General features: G+C 50.0%; 1 long non-coding RNA gene across 2 annotated transcripts; it reads right to left on the bottom strand.

The window, feature by feature from the left end:
- Positions 1–8,185: 8,185 nt before the first annotated feature.
- LOC135968057 (uncharacterized) lies at positions 8,186–12,734 on the bottom strand. Of its 2 annotated transcripts, XR_010582489.2 has the most exons (3): positions 12,607–12,734; positions 11,040–11,211; positions 8,186–9,773 (listed from the first exon to the last, which is right to left on the bottom strand). It is a non-coding gene; the product is annotated as an uncharacterized lncRNA (long non-coding RNA). The 2 variants fall into 2 exon arrangements; XR_010582488.1 differs by lacking the exon at positions 8,186–9,773 and having other exon boundaries at positions 10,979–11,211.
- Positions 12,735–13,539: the final 805 nt, after the last annotated feature.

The following is a 13,539-nucleotide window of genomic DNA, read 5'->3' as shown; positions in this document are numbered from 1 at the left end:
AGGGGGTGTGTAGGGTGGGGCAGCAACTCCAGGTGGGGCTTTCATGGGGGATCCATGCCGTTCCACGTCTGTGAAACACACAGAGTGAGCAGCAGCAGGCCGAGTCCTCGTGTGAGCTGTGGACTGTGGGTGGTGGTGCCGTGTTGATGCGGGTCTGTCGGTCGTAGAGACATGCTGGTCTGGTGAGGGCAGGAGAATGATGGAGGCTGTGCCTGTGCTGGGAAAGGATATGTGAGGACTCTCTGTACTTTCCTCTTGATTTTGCTATGAACCGAAAACTGCTTTTAAAAACGTCTATTGAAAAGGCAAACAAAAAAGTGCTGGCCAGACAACATCAGTGTGAGGGTGTGGCCTGTGTTCTACGTTCAGAATTTCCCTTTTAGAATACACGTATCTAAATTTTTCAAAGTTAAACCTTTGCATTAAGTAACTCACTACAAAGTTACAGTATCAGCTTGAGCACTGCCAGGATGGCCAGGATCCTGTATCCTGACCAGCTTCTCCCCTTACAGGTGCAGTTGACGTCCATGGCCACATCCCAGTAAGCGGCAGGGCTGGAATCAGGAGTCAGGCTTTGCGGGACAGAGAGGAAGTGAGATCTTGTAAGCACGTGGCTGAGGGCGGGCAGGGAGGAGCCCGTGGCGCAGGGAGCCGGCAGGGATGACTTTTTGACCAGTTTTCCTTATCGCTGAGGCCTTCTTAGACTTGGGGAGTTGGGAGTCCCCACTCTCGGGTGCCTCAGAAACCAAAGGCTGCTTGTAATGCTCAAGTTCCAGATGCCTCAGGGGAGGTACCTGGGTTGTTGGGTACAGTTCCGTTATTTGCTGCTCGGTGGGATTTGCCCGCAACATTTCTGATTGTTTTTAAGAGCTGATGTTTGAGCTGCTTAAAATCACATATGGATGTCGATTTATCTATAAAAGTTAAGAATGGAATTTGAGTGCAAAGAGCTGTGAAAATGCTCAAGGTTATGTACTAATGTATACATTACATTTGTGGAAATATTTGAAAGTGCAGGATTTACATTAAACACTTCTCTTGATTTTTGTAATATCTACCTGTCATTTTCCCATTTGATTAATAGATGTCAGAGGGCTTAAATTTTGAGTGCCTGAATTCACTGAAATTAAAACTTCTTACATCAAATGTAATTGAACTGAATGTAGCAACAGTGCATACTTTTATAAGTACTGATTAAAATATATATAAAAACACATATCCATGAACATGCAGATGGGGGCAACATATTAAACCATGGAAGTAGAATTAGTATTGTTTTCTGAGAAGACAAATTTTTAAAAAGCCAAGGGGTCTTATAACTTTCTAGTTTCCAACTTATTTGCCCTAAAGTGGAAGATTGACAGCAGCAGAAGAGGAGATCCTGGGCCAGTGCAGGCTCTGGGAGCAGCAGGGTGAGTGCTGGAAGGAGCTGGCTGGAGGCAGAGCCAGGGAGGTGCTCAGACAGGCCAGGACGGCCTCAGGGCACGCGGCTCAGTGAGTGAGAAAAGGTTCACATTTCTTGGAGAGCCCTTGACTCTGCCCACGGAAAACCCAAACTCCTTCCAACGGGGATGTGCATCTCATGTAAAAGTTGTTACTCGCAGAAAGAAAACCAGTGGATGTAGAAATTTTACGTATGCAGAAATTACTTCAAATTTGTTTCTAACCTTATCCTTTTCTTCCCCCATCTTAATGTGTGGTGACTTTCTGCAGGTGACGCACACATCTTAGGAGAGCGCTGTATTTCAGTTGCTGTTGGCTCTGATGTGACTTTGTGGTGTCCGATGTTCTTGTTCTGAGGTTCTGCCCAGAACGTGGCTCCTCCCTGCTGAGCGTTGCTTGTTGAAGGCCCGTGTGGAAACTTTCCCTGTAAGCTCGTTGACCGCAGCAGTCTTGGTTAAGAAACCTTTGGACCTCCTGAGACTTCACACAGCCTTCTAACCTTTCTAGTGTGTCCTTTTCATTTTACAGTTCCCCATTAACCCAGATGTTTTCCAGAATGTAAGTAATCTGCTGAATGCAGGGTGGGGGGTGCCCTCCGTTGGCTCTGGGGAGAAGCATCGCTGTTTCTCCGGGTGGAGCTTCCCGCCCACCATGGTGCGCTCCAAGACGCAGCAGGGTTCTTTGGCAGAAATAATCGTCGAAGGCCTGCGTCTCTGTGGCAGGGTGGCTGTGGGTATGGGACCTCGCGGCCATATCGGCCCCTCCCCATCAATGGCACCACGGAGAGGAGCAGGGGGAGGCCTGGGATCTGTCTCCAGAGTCACAGCTGTGTTTCCGAGACTGCGTCGTCCGTATGTAACTAGACATGCAGAGAAAGTGTTGGAGATAAGCAGGAGACGGTGTCTGTCCCTAATGAGCTCAGGCGTGCCCTTGAGAGGGTCAGGTTTCTGTGCGGCTGATCTGGACTCAGCCTGGCTGTGGCAGTGCAGGTGACTGCTGGGCTTTGGCAAGGCTGCACCCACTGTCCGTCTGAAATGGTCCCCTTCCCTGGCTCGCGGTGCCAACTGGGCCCCCAGGCCTGATTTCCCGCCAGGACGGAGGCCCTGTGTATGTGTCGGGGATGGGGGAGGTGGGGGTCCTACTTTATTGCCGTATCCAATGCCACACGGGGTCAGCACTCAGGAAACATGTGCTGTGTGGGTCAGCGTTTGAGTTCAGAAACCTGGAAAATTCAGCAGTGTAGACTTTGGGCATGACCCGTCCAGCCTTGGGGCTCTTTCTTTCTCTGAATTTCCTTCCATGGCATCCTCCTCATCCCAGGGGCCCCTGTTCCCATATGGCTGTTGGCAGCTTCACAGGTTCCTCTGCCTCCCCTCCCGGGCCCTGGTGTGGCTGGGGCAGCTAGTGGCTGTGCAGACCCCACAGCCAGTAGACCGTTGGTGCCAACGCCTTGGGCCTGGTTTACTTGAGTCAAGGACTGCAGTACATGGCTGAGCCCACCCCGAATGCCTGGATCGGAAGGCCTTGGGTTGCAGAGGGGTGGGGGTTGGATATTGAAGGACAACCTGCAAAGCAGAAGGGGAAATGGCTGTGCTGATGGGCAGCTAGAGGAGTCTGTGCAGAGCCTGGGACCCAGTGCAGACACAGAGCTGACATAGGCAATGCAGTGACACGGCCACCGTGGAATTGGGCAAAGTTACAGGCTTCAGACCGATATGGAGGGGCTGGTCTAAAACGATCCTCATTTTCCTTTAATCCTAACAATTGCTGGCTTACAGGGTGGGGGAGTGAGATCTGTGGTGGCCGCGAGGAGAGACAGGGATTTTAATTAAACCCCTCTTTCTGGGAGAGGGGAGTAGCCGTTTCTGTAGGGCGGTAAGCATCATCATCTCAGGCAGCTCAGGCTGCAGTAATGAAACATCATTGACTGAGCGGCTTGTGAAAAACAGGAATTTGTTTCTCACAGTTCTAGAGGCTGGAAGGCAGGATCAGGGTGCCGCACGGGTGAATTCTGGTGTGGGCTCCTTCCTGGTTGGCACACACCTTCTCTCTGGCCCTGACACAATGGGAGGGTGAGGGATTTGCTGGGCCCCTTTCTGAGGCACAAATCCCATTCAAGGGCCTCCAGCCTCGGGAACTCATTACCTCCCAAAGACCACCTGACAGCATCACATTGAGGGTGAGGATTTCAACCTGTGTTTTGGGGGGCAGGCAGGCAGTTCGTAACCTTCACCCTCTTTGTGTATTTCTGACTCAACATTGAGTCTGCCTTTGGCTCTCCAGTGGACAGAGCCTGTGTGGACACTGAGCAAGGTCAGAGCTGCAAGCATGTACACATCGGGGGCAAGGGAGCTGCCAGGGGTGTGAGAAGGGGGTTTCAGCATCAATCGGAGCTGCTTTCCTGGCAAATGTACTCATAAGCTATCCTGGCAACATTTGCTTTTCACGAAGAGTCGATGAGGCAGTGGGGGCAGCAGGCGGTGTTGCCAGAAGCTTGGAACTGATGAGCAGCAGAGAAGGGGCAGAGGCCACGACCTTGGGGTGGTCAGCAGTGCCAGGTGTCTGCCCTCCAGGCCTCACATCTGTCACTGTGTAGAGACCGAGCCGACCGGGGCTTGCCGGCCAGTGTGGCTCTCATACAGGTGATTATCGCGTTGTGCTTTCTATGTAATGTTCCCTCAACCCCATGCCCACCCCACCAATTTCTGTGCCTAGCTGAAATGATGCTGCGTTTCCTTGATGAAGCCTTGAGTTTCCCATGGAGATGTAGGAATAGCATGATTTGGCTCACGTCAAAATACTTTGCAGTGAAGCTGCACGGAAGAGGATTCTAGGCTTCCATTTGACGTTTTCAACAATGCCTGAGTGTTACAGGACTGTCTTGCTTGTTAAAAAGCACCAGATGAAAAAGGCTACTGGTTAATAAAGGAGACTTTTTACATTAGCACAGAGAGGGTGGCTTGAGATAAATTCAGCGTAACGTAGGTGTGTTTGTAAGCCGTCAAAAGGACCATCTCTCTGCTGGCGACACATGTTTTCCGGTATTGGTTTTGTTCTGAAAAAGGATGACTGGCATTCGGCAGAGTCATTCCAGAATTCACCTGGAAGGCGTCCACATGGTGCCTTGTTTTCTCCTGACATTCTGGGCACCACGAGGGATTATTCCTGTCTTCAGCACTAGCAGGAGACTTCCTGAACACCTGCTCCTCTTTGGCGTTGTGGGTGTGAAGGGGTCAGAGTGACCCTGTCTTCATGGAGTTTTCAGACACCATGGGGATAGTGTGGCATGAGTGTCAGGCTCGGGTGGGAGGGAGACTTTCCCCAGAAAACAGCTGCCGATTCCAGGACGGCCCTCGACCCCTCCTCCCTCTGTTCCTCTGCGTCATGTCTGAATTAAGGCTGTTCTATCGTAGCGGGGGTGTCATGTTAACTGGAAGTGTGCTTTTTTACTGAGCAGTAAGTAAATTAATGGTACATTTGCCAAGGACAGCGGGGTTTGATTTGATGAATCCAGTGGGAGAAAGGAGAAGGGGCTTGGCTGTGTGGAGATGTGTGTGATGGGAGCAGAAGGGAGTAGCCACGCAGGCTGTTGGGATGGAGGGGCCACGCCCGCATTTCCACGGATCCGTCGCTGTTTGTGTCACTAGACCTGGACCTCTGTCTCTACTTCTAACACCGGCTTAGTGAGGAAGCCCTGATGTGCCTGAGTTAATACTTCCCATGGCCATCGCTGGGAAATGCCCCGGACGCCTCTCCTGGCTGGTGACGGCCCTGGGCCTGGACACTGGCTTTGTCCTGAGTTGTTTCTTCTTGTGGCCATCGCTGGGAAGTGCCCCGGACACCTCTCCTGGCTGGTGACGGCCCCAGGCCTGGACACTGGGTTCGTCCTGAGCTCTGCGAGGGACTTGGGCTCCACGTGCAGCAGATATCTGTGCATCCCTTTGGATGTGAGATGTTGGCGCTCGGCTTGGAGGCCAGCACAATCTGGGTGTGGTCAGGATCCAGTTCATCCTTTGGAGAGAGAGAGCAGCTGCCCGGGGACCCCTCTGAGGTACATAGTCATGCAGTGCCCTCACAGGATGCCCGGTCCTCCGAGAACTTCCCGCCATTCCCCTGGACCGTCAGGTATCGGAGTCAAGTGTGGTGTGTGTGTCACAGGCGGGGGTACTGAGGACACCACGTGCCTGCTCGTGCGAAGACCTGAAGTGCTGCGTGAGCTCGTTCCCAAGGGGCCGTTGGCATCTGGGGGCCTGTGGGTGTCTTTCCACTGGCAGGAAATAATGGGTGGCCCATGTTACCTTTTGTGTCTTTTTTTTTTTTTTTTTTCTTTGCCGAAAAGCCCTAATGCCAACGTCGCTGTCCTGCTATTGAACCGCCCACCTCAGGCTCAATGGCCCTCCTCTTTCTGGGCTGCTGCAGTGTTGTGTTGGGGTAACTGTATTAACTTCGTTTGAATTTTCTTCCTGTTCTTTTGGAATAAGTGTTGATAGTTTGTGCTGCTTGTTCACCCCAGAGGCGAGGATGTCCTTTAGGCCTGGAGGAGGACAGCCCCTGCAGGGAGGTGCCGGGCGTCTACCTCTCATGTCATCAGCAGCCCTCTCCACACGTCTCCTCTTCGCTCCTCGTGCCCACGGCTGAGGTCACGGGTCGCTCGCTCTGCTGTTTGAGATCCTCGGAAAAGGTGTTTGCCCTGAAGGGAGATTGGGGGTGTGTGGCTGATTTTAAATAGGAGGAAATGATTGTAACAGAATGAGCAATGCCTAGCACTTAGTCTCAGGCTTGAGAAATTGTGTTTTAGAAGCAAGGTATCCCCAACTCCGGTTTCCTTCAAATTAAATCTTTTAAAGAGTCCACAAATATAAATAGTTAGAGCCTAAAACTATGCAACAGAGGGTCTAGAGCCCAAGCCACTGCCACCTCTGACTCCAAGACACCTCAAAAACTTGGCCCTCCTCCTCAGAGAACCCCCCTTCTGCTCCTCCTTCCACACTGCTCCCTCCACAGTGGTCGCTCCACAGTGCTCCCTCCACACTCCTCCCTCCACACTCCTCCCTCCACACTCCTCCCTCCACACTCCTCCCTCCACACTCCTCCCTCCACACTCCTCCCTCCACACTCCTCTTCCGCCCCCTCCCCTTCTTCCTTCCCCTTCCCTTCTTCCTTCCTTCCTCTCCCCTTCCTCCTTCCTTCCTCTCCCCTTCTTCCTTCCTTCCTCTCCCCTTCTTCCTTCCTTCCTCCCTTTCCTCCTCCCTCCTCTTCCTCCTCCCTCCTCTTCCCCCTCTTCCCCCTCCCTGTCCTTGGGCAACCTCCATGGAACTCTGGTTCAAAGTCACTGGTCTGTGGGGCCGCCCATTTGATAGATGAGCATGCTGGGGACCAGACACAAGTGACTGACTCAGACCAGCTCGCATGTCGTCTCCTGCCTCCCGTAACACCGGGTTGTCCCTAATGGAAGAGAGTCAATGATGCTGCTTCACTGATCTCCAGGGAAAACAGGTTGATAACAGGTTATAAACATGGGAACGTTTTGGAAAAAGCGTCGTCCACTTGTCAGCTCCATCTCTCCTGCCCGGAAGATGTAGGGGAAACCTGCCTTCAGCCCACCCTCATCCCATAACAGGACAGAGGACAAAGGGGCAGAGACCCAGGTCCTGTCAGTGCCCTCAGGAAACCCCCCATTTCCTCCTCATGGTGGAAGTGGAAACCATCCCACTGGACTAGATTTTCCCGGGAAGCCCCTTCACCCCGAAAGCAAGGAATCTGGTTTGAGCACACACCATTCTCGGTGCCATCACTTTCTGCTGCTGAACCCTGCATACGTGGCCCATTGATCTTGCTAGTCCAGTGTTACTGGGTCCTGGGAGTTTCTGTGGGCTGATGGCAGGTGTTTACCATTGTGTTCAGAGGGGAGAACAGAACTTTATTTGTCGAAATCAGATGATAACCATTGCCATGTGATTCCTTGGGTTGCTTTGGGTGGGGGGTGCTCAATGCTTTTCCTGAGGGCTAAGTTCTAGTTTGAGACCGTCTCTCTTTGTCGCCCAAGCTGGAGTGCAGTGGTGCGATCTTGGCTCACTGCAACCTCCGCCTCCTGGCTTCAAGCAGTTCTCCCTGCTTCAGCCTCCCAAGTAGCTGGGATTATAGGTGTGTGCCACCACGCTTGGCTAATTACAAAAATATTTAATATAGGCTGGGTTTTGCCATATTGGTCAGGCTGGTCTCGAACTCCTTGCCTCAAATGATCGGCCCACCTTGCCCTCCTAAAATACTGGGATTACAGGCTTGAGCCACTGTGCCCGGCCTGATCCTGACATCTTTTAAAGCTGCCTTCATGTACCAAAAGCCAGTCTATGTTTGAAAATCAGTCTTGAAGAGCCTAGGAGGAGAGGGATAAGCTTCAACTAGGTGAATAACTATGCATATGTTAAAAATATGGGCCAAAATCTACCCCAAATGTTAACTCTTCTGCTTTGCGTATTATATCCATTTATAGTTATTTCAGCACTAAGATTTTTAAAGACTCTTTTGATAATTATGGACAAATTACTATTAAAACTCAGCTGCATTTGTAACACTTCAAAGAACTAATTGGATGACATCATTTTTCCCAGAGGCATTTTGGATTGTTACATAATTAATGTTTATCTCTTTGCCAGAAATCTTTTTTTTTTCTTTTCCAGGACAGATACCTGAAAAGAAACTTTCCTTTGCATTAAGTGTTATTTCACTGTGTGACAATCAATTTTTGAACGTGAGAACAAGATCATCATGTATTTTTGGGATAATTCTTGCTTAATAGTGATAATGCTAAGTGTTAAAATTATGCAACAATTTGTTTCTTTGAAAATTACTATTTGCCTGCTCACCAGGTGGGAGCTGATGAGAACATGGATGTAAAAATTAAATTGTATTTAGCTTGTATGAAAGAAGTTTTAAAAAAAAAAAGCTTTTTTTTTTTTTTTGTGCTACTACTGAAGTTGCTTCGTTGTGGAAATGAGGTTATTGCAGGCACCTAGAATTTTATCTCCTTCACTTGTACAATGGGAAGAAATTCTCCAACAAGCACAGGAATCTGACTTTCTGATATTGAGACTCCTAGGCATCAAGCCCCGTGGAAAGGTTGGTGATTACGTGAGCGTTGGCGTTGATGTGGGCACCCTCCAAGCCGGACGCAGGGAGCAGGGAAGGGCAGAACAGGCCTCTCAGGAGCCATGAGAAAATCAAGTGTTGGCAGCAGTGGTGAGGGTTGATGTCAGGGGCCAGGAGGAGGTGGTGAAGGGAGCATGTGGTCCCTGCAGTGAGGTCTGATCTGCAGGGGATGTGGACGGCCACATGGCGAGGCCCACGGACAGCCTGGACTTGGCTGCCTCAGAACTCTGGTGGACGTTGCAAACGGCCCCACAGGGTTGCAGTGCACATTCCTCGGACAGAGAGAAGACGCTTGTAACTGGTCTCGGCACGAAGCCAGCGCCCTGTGAACAGTGGCCACTGCTGTCATGACTGAGTGCCGTCCAACTGGAGGCATTTGCTCTGCTCAGTTCACTTAATTGGGCCAGGAATGGGGTTGCCCTGCCTTCAACAAGCTTGACGCATTGAACGAGGACTCAGTAAAGTACTCTGTAAATATGCTCTCCTGGCTAGAGTGAGCAAAGCCCAGGGAGAGAGTGGTTCCTCAGTATTAGACAGGTGTTTGGCGGGGCCAGCTGTGTGGCTGCCAGAGCGAATGTGACCAGGAAGCCTCTGTCCCCCCGGAGGTGGCCAGCGTAACTGTTACACGTGCCGTAGGTAGAAAGTGGGCACTGCTGGGAAACTTGCTCATGTTGCTGTTTTCTGATTGGAAATTCAAGGTTTCTGAGCATCCTACATCGAATTTGTACATTGCTGAGACTGTACACCTTTCAACACTTGTTTTTTCCTGCTTTTCGGATCTATACAACCTGGCATTTGGCCGTGGCTTCCAGAACAGGCTGGATGCAGAGTGAAGTCCTCTCCTCACTGTCAATCTTTGCAGATGTCTTTCTTGAGAGTCTCAATTAGGTTTTTACTTAACTAGACTTTTTAAATTGCCATGCACATAACTCTACCAGTTACAATCGTGAGCTAACGTGGGTTTTTGGTTTTACTTTGATGAATGTTTAACATTTGCATGCTGGATGTAGGGGTGGAGGTCATTTATCTGCTTTTCATTTCCTTCTTGGTTATACTTAGTGACTTTCAGGTACGGTGTGGAAAGCCTGGTACAGGGTGAATTGCAGGCTGCAGTGTGGCGCGGTGGACGAGAGGCGTGGGCTGCAGTGTGCACAGTGGATGAGAGTGAAGCTATTTCCATCCTTGAGGGAAACACACAAGAAACAATTTAAAAAACTGATCATCTAGCTTGAATGAGGTCCAACAAATTCAGTTTGCAAAGTTTAACTTCCAAGTTAACTTAGTAACTTTTCCCCTAAGTCATTAATTTAGTAGCTTATGTTTATTGCCTAAAGCATAATAGTCATAAATTCTAAAATGAATGACTAAACATGTAATAATTTAGGCATACAGCACCTGAAGGGAAAACTGCCAGTATGCTAAAATATTGGATACAGATGCTCAAAAAATATAATGTAGCATTCTTACAATGCGTGTGCTTTTAGCATGTAACTTGGTGAGTAGTTTTGAGCTATATTTGTAGGAATGTGTATCTTGAATACTTTAGGACACCACTGGAGATGTGTGCTTGAGAGGTATAAATACTGAATGTTCTTCTCCCTTCCTTTAAATGAAAAACATTAGCTCCCTTCATTTTTATTTTTATTTTTTGAAGTGGACTCTCACTCTTGTTGCCTAGGCTGGAGTGCAGTGACGCAATCTCGGCCCACTGCAACTTCCGCCTCCAGGGTTGAAGTGATTCTCCTGCCTCAGCCTCCCCAGTAGTTGGGATTACAGGTACCCACCACCATGCCCCGCTAATTTTTGTATTTTTATTAGAGATGGGGTTTTGCCATAGTGTCCAGGCTGGTCTCAAACTCCTGACCTCAGGTGATCTGCCCACCTCGACCTCCCAAATTGCTGGGATTACAGGCGTGAGCCACTGTGCCTGGCCAGCTCCCTTCTATAATGATTTATACAGTTGTTTTTGCTTTTTGTTTTTTTGAGACGGTGTCTCACTCTGTCGCCCAAGCTGGAGTGCAGTGATGCAAATCTGGGCTGACTGCATCCTTCACCTCCTGGGCTCAGGTGATCTTCCCACCTCAGCTTCCTGAGTTGCTGTGACTAGACACACGTCACCATGCCCAGCTTTATTATTATTATTATTGGTATTTTTAGTAGAGACAGGGTTTTGCCATGTTTTCCAGGCTGGTCTCGAGCTCCTGGGCTCAAGCAATCTCCTGGCCTCAACCTCCGAAACTGCTGGGATTACAGGCGTGAGCACCACATTTGGCCCATTTTTTTTTTCTTCCAGGATTAGGAGTCGACTTTCAGAAAATCCTTCAACCTTGCAAGCTTAATTTTCCATAAAAGTATTCCTCTAGGATAAAAACAAGACACAAAGAAGTACGTGTGGACTGCAGTTAAAAATTTTCAACACAACTTAGCTTAGGAAAGTTGACATTTACAAAGAGCAGGAGGCCCGTTCAGTGCCTTCTAGGCACTGGGAATGGCGGTCTGTGGGCGACCCTAACATGTGCGGCGTCCTGAGACGTGATCGTGGTGTTCACGCTTTTACCGAGGGCTTCCCGGGAGTACCAGAGGCTGTTCTTCTGCAGTCGGCCAGCCAGGCAGCAGCTGCTGGAGAAGGAACAAATAGCAAAAGACAGATGTACACGGTGTTATTGTGGCAGAGAGGTTAAAACCAGGGTCACTTTGTTCTTACAGTTTTAAAAAACTAATAATGAAGTCCTTAAATATGTTTAGGATTTCAAAGTAGTTATGGGTGTGTCTGTGTCTCTAGCTCCCGTTCGGGTGCTTCCTGCGAAGAGAGCTCAGAGACGCCACCTTTCCTTGATGAGGTGACAGGGCCTGGAGAGGTGTGAACCCCGTGGTGGGGGGATGACTGACCTGGGGTGAGTCTGGGTCAGTGTGGGGATCCAACCCCACTCCACATTCCTGTAGGGAATCCACAGTTCTAAGTCTTTATGATAGGGGTAAAATGAACCTGGAAGAGGTGTTATTTTTTAAGAAGTTAAGTGCCATGCTCTTTTTTCCTCATATTTTCCGTGTTTAAGCAGCATTGAAGGATACGGCACTAGTAGCATGTTGTTTTGGAAACAATGTTGTTGGTTATTTTACGTTGAATATGGTACTAAGGTTGCCTGGTAACAGAAGTTTTCCTTAAACAACATAGAACTCTGTTGAATCTGTTGCCCCATTGGCTGAGCCGTCTGAAATCAGTGCAGTAGCAGCTGAAGAGGCCTCTTCCCCTTGGAGGAAGCCGCTGGATTGGCAGGAGGCACCGCTCTTGATTTGAGGGAGTGAGGCGCCTTTGCAGGGACCCCACGTAGCCCCTGCAGCTCTCTCCTGCCCCCTGCTGGTTGGCCAAGCAGCCTCGCGACAGTGTGCTCAGTGTGAATGTTCACTGGGGCAGGCCGAGGCTTTTGTTCCAGAAACACTGACTTCAGAAACGGCCGGCTGTGTGTGTTGAGCATGGCAAGAAAGACTTCCGTGTGTCTTAAACCTCTTGAACAAAGCAAGTTGATGTTTCAAATGCATCTCAAAGGCTAATGACTTTGCTATGGTCAATATTCAGGAGAAAAGAGGTTTTGATGAAACAGAAAGACAGGAGTGGCAAGTGACGTGCTTGTGCCCCGTATGACTAAGCGATGTCCTGGCCGTTCCACACCACGGCCTCTGAGCAGCCAGCCTGCAGATACTGGGTCAATTTAGATATCCCTGATCTCTGCAGAGGTTTGATCAGGTAGCCCAAGAGCAGATAAACACAAACGCTGACTGGAAACCCTGGCACACGGAGACACTGGAAACAGCAAGCTGCTATTAACATCATAGTAAGAGACAGTCGCCTGCTCTCAGGGGTGTCAGTTTCTTTTGCTTCTAGACGTTCATCTGCGTTACAATACAGTTTTGCTCAGTTTATCCCCATTACTCCACTGTCTTCGCTGTTAAAGTCTCAGCCAGCACTTAGCTCTGACACTGCAGGAGTTTCACTGTGCGGCTGACCAGGCCTACCTGGCTTGGCTGTAAAGCAGGTGAGATTTTCCGGAAGGCAGTGACGAGAACCCGAGGCAGGAAAGAGCATTGCTGGTCTACATACGGCAGTGCACCTGCAGCAGAGCATGTACGTGCACGTTCAGGCTACACAGGTGCAGGAGAGAAGAAAACCACCTACAATTAGTCACTTAAAATGCCACACACCCAACCCTTGAGACCCTAGCACATAGAGTAGTAGTGGTCTTGGAGATGGCAGGTGTGCTGAAGTCTGACTTTCTCACTTAGCTTTTCCAGCAGCGTTTTCCTCATCTCTAAGCTGGGGCTAACAACTGCCACGCGTAGATTTGTGCATGGAACCGTGCGTGTAAAGTGGGGTAGCCCCCAGGACCTAGGAAGGACTCGTGGTCAGTGTCGGTGGTCATGCGTGCTGTACGGGTCCCCCAGGAAGATGATTGCTACATATAACTCCCTCCATTCAATGTCACTGAATGTAAAAGGTGGGACATTGGCTTCTGATGTGTCTGGTTTGCTGCAGGCCACGCTGCACCCCGTGGTTCCTGAGCCCTGAGCTGAAGTACATCCTGCTGCATCGCCTGTGTCGCTTTTGCTGTGTCACTTAGAGCTCCTGCCCTGGGAAACTTCCTCGCGCCTGACGAGCACCACAGTTTGCAGCAAGACCTGTCCAAAGCGTGGACTGCGAGAGCCCCGCTGTGGTCCTGTCCTCTCCATGTTGGGAGCGACTCTGTGGGGTTTGTCGGCCCTTCTCTCAGGTGTCCTGTGTCTCATGGATCAGCCGACGAGCCCCGTCTGGAGGAGCACTGTGCAAAATGCTGCCGGCCACCCAGATCTCCTAGCGCAGAGTGAGGCCACATCTGCAGACTTGACCGCACAGAGTCCCGAGGCATTCGGCAAGAAGGGGAGTGGGATGTGTGTGAGATCCCACTGCGGAAG

Source organism: Macaca fascicularis, chromosome 17 (genome assembly GCF_037993035.2).
Source record: "Macaca fascicularis isolate 582-1 chromosome 17, T2T-MFA8v1.1".
NCBI classification, from domain to species: domain Eukaryota; kingdom Metazoa; phylum Chordata; class Mammalia; order Primates; family Cercopithecidae; genus Macaca; species Macaca fascicularis.
Note: the sequence above shows the minus strand (reverse complement) of the source record. Positions and strands in the feature narration are given on the sequence as shown.